The sequence below is a fragment of the Panthera onca genome, chromosome B1, assembly GCF_046562875.1.
Source record: "Panthera onca isolate mPanOnc1 chromosome B1, mPanOnc1 haplotype 2, whole genome shotgun sequence".
NCBI lineage: Eukaryota > Metazoa > Chordata > Mammalia > Carnivora > Felidae > Panthera > Panthera onca.
Genome location: NC_138342.1, coordinates 135,004,385 through 135,007,739, shown reverse-complemented (window position 1 = coordinate 135,007,739; position 3,355 = coordinate 135,004,385). Strand labels below are relative to the sequence as shown.

The following is a 3,355-nucleotide window of genomic DNA, read 5'->3' as shown; positions in this document are numbered from 1 at the left end:
GAAGATAGTCTCAAATTCTCAAATTTCAGACATTTCGGGAGGGGTAATATTCTCTAATGCTGGGATCGCTGCCCTCCTGGAAATAACTCAGTGTTGTCACCTTAAAAATTGATGCTGCCAATCCTATGTTGCACTAATTAGAGTTCCAAGCCATGAAGACTACAAAACAGAGACATGTAGGGCTTAGAACTGGATGTGAAGTACAGATATCAAAGCACTTTCTACAGGCTATGACCGCCACCACTGTAGCATTTACCTCATTAAGATGGATGTAGTGCTGTCCGTTCAGACCTGAAAAATGTCTGAAAATTCCAGTGACAGTGATTTATCTTATGGTTGGACTGTCATCCATCATGAGGGGTCTGATGTAGAGATGGTGAATTCTGAACATGGTACAACCAGTGACAGCTGTGAGCTCGCTCCAGAATGTACATCTTTAGAGCAAGAGAAGCTACAAGTATTGCAATCAGAGGAGGGAAAGAGTAGCTAAAATGGCACAGTGTTAATGGAAGAAGAAACTGCTGATCCAGCTTTGGAGGAAACAAAGTCAGCACTTGAGAGAGAAGAAGAAAAGTCATCTGAAGACAATGTCTCTTTTGGAGCTGTCCGTGATGATTCTGATATTGTTAACCGTAAGCCACCTAAGTTAGAAGAAATTGGAAATTAAGAAGCTATAATTGTTGGAGAGGCACAGAGTCCAGAAGACTTTAACATGGGCTCTTTTTCTAGCAGCCAGGATACATCCTGTAATCCAGAAACTTTGTTTTCATCACAGGCTAGTGATGACAAATCAAATAGTATTGAAATCAGTCATCAGTCTAGTCCTGACTTTAGATGATGGCATGCTAGGAAGAAGAGTGTTCTTAGTTCAGAATCTGAGGAGCAGCTACTTGCCAAACAAGAAACCAAACCCTCTAAGGAATTGTGTAAATGGCAGTTCAACAGTGGTCTCAGTGTGTGTTATACTTGATTCGTGATTGCAATCGGCATGGGATTTGGATATTTCTATGGCATACTTCAGCTTCAGAAACATCAACAGTCAGAAAGATACATGAAGATGAACTGAATGATATGAAGGATTATATTTCCCAATAGGAAACAGGAACAAGAATCTTTTATAGATTATAAGTCATTGAAGGAAAACCTTGCAAGATGTTGGGCCCTTACTGAAGGAAGGATGTCTTTTGAGACTCAGAAAAAGAACCCTGATACATAAAATCAATATTTAAGAATATCTCTGTAGAAGGAAGAAAAAGCCTTATCTTCCTTAAAGGAAGAGTTAAGGAAACTAAGAGAACAGATTAGTATATTGGAAGATAAAGGGACAGGGACTGAATTGGTTACGGAAAATCAGAAACTTAAGCAGAATCCGGAAAAAAGAACTAAACACACACAGCTTTCTTAACCAAAGGGAGACTCTTTTCACAGAAGCAAAGATGCTAAGGAGGGAAATGGAGAGAGAACAACTAATAACCATGGCTTTAAAGGCGGAACATCAGCAGTGAAACTCTAGTGAGTCATATAGCAACTCAGACTCTCCCAATGTATTGAGTGAAAAAAAGGAAATAGAAATCTTATGGGAAGGACTCACCAAATTGGAGCAGAAGCTAAACTTTGAACAGCAACATTCTGATTTGTGGGAAAGACTCTATATTCAGGCAAAAGATTGAAATGTAAAACAAGAAACTGATGGAAAAAAGAAAGAGGGCAGAGGAAACAACAGGGCTAAAAATAAGTCAAAGGAAACATTTTGGGTTTGGTGAAGGAAAAATTTGATGCTATGAAGAATTCTACCAAGGATTTTGTGAGGCATCATAAAGAAGAAATTGAACAGGCTAAGGCAGCTGTGAAAGAAAATCTGAAAAAAAATCTCAGGTTCAGTTAAATCCACTTTTAGGCATTTCAAAGATACCACCAAGAATATCCTTGATGAAAAGGACAATAAAAGATTTGGTGCCACAACAGCAGCAGCTAAAAAGCCAACAAAGGTCTTTTTTTAAAATAATTTTTAAAAATTTTTATTCATTTTTGAATGAAGAGGGGGAGAAAGAGTGAGAGTGAAGAGAGAGAGAGAGAGAGAGAATGAGCAGGAGAGGGGCAGAGAGAGAGGAAGACACAGAAACCAAAGCAGGCTCCAGGCTCTGAATTATCAGCACAGAGCTCGACGTGGGATTCAAACCCAGGAACCATGAGATCATGATCTGAGCCCAAGTCGATGCTTAATCAACTGAGCCACCCAGGTACGCCCAACAACAGTCTTTAGTGAATGTTTACACTCACAGTATAGGCATGTACATAAAACAAGAATAATAGAGGTAAAGAGAGTGAAGGAAAGAAAAGCCAATTCACTCTGAAGAATTTAGAAAAAAAATACAAATTCACAGAAATGCAGTGCTGAGCATGACTAATGAAAATTATGATTTTTTTCAGAAGCCTTGTTCCGGTGTATTGAATGTGTTCAACAGGAATCCATTAATTTTTTAATATGAAAGTATTGAATCCTGTAAGGATAGATGAACTTATTTAATTAAAAATATTTAGTAGAAAAACTGGATGTTTTTCATCATTAGGAAGAATGATCCATTTATCAATAAGTTTTCCTAAATGGTGTCTTTATATATGATCAGAGGCTCTTCACTGACTTTGCTAATGATGTTAAAGATTATCTTAAAGACATGAAGTGATATCAGATAATGGTGGAGTGTTGGAAAAGTGGATGGGCATATATATATATATATATATATATATATATATATATATATATACACACTTCTTTGGTCACACTCTTTCCCCTACTCTTTTCCGCAGTCAATCAGATAAAAAACAATGAATGGTAAATATTGAAAACTCTAGGCATTGAAAACAAAAGCAGAAGCACCCTTAGCCACAATCTTCTAAAAGAGAATGTAAATGACATAAATATGGTTGTGGTAATGGAAGACACATGGCAGATCTTGAAATAGAATTGGGGCAGTTACCTTTTGACCCTAAATATTGATCATCATGGTTAACTTAAATTAGAAAATAGTAACAGAAACATGGATGCTGTCCACAATGTTTGGCGTTGAAACTAAAATGAAATTATCAAGATAATGTCTATCATTCCTAAGTATCAGTTTGATGACTCTACATTATTACTCAGAAGCATCAAGCAAAAGCTTACTAACTTGCATTTTCCTGTAGTTGAGCTTTGCTGATTTTTTTTTTTTTTTGCACTGTAAATGTTCAACTGTAGTTTTAAGGAAGTCAGGCATGCAACAGATTTTGTACATGCAGTGAATCTTCCTTTTAGTGTATGAGCTTAAAGTGAGCTCAAATCATATGACAAAGTGTAATTAACACTGATATTTGTGTC

General features: G+C 36.7%; 1 pseudogene; it reads left to right on the top strand.

Moving 5' to 3' along the window:
- The first annotated feature begins 273 nt into the window (after positions 1-273).
- Positions 274-2,998, top strand: LOC132693237 (cell cycle progression protein 1-like; annotated as a pseudogene).
- The last annotated feature ends 357 nt before the right edge of the window (positions 2,999-3,355 follow it).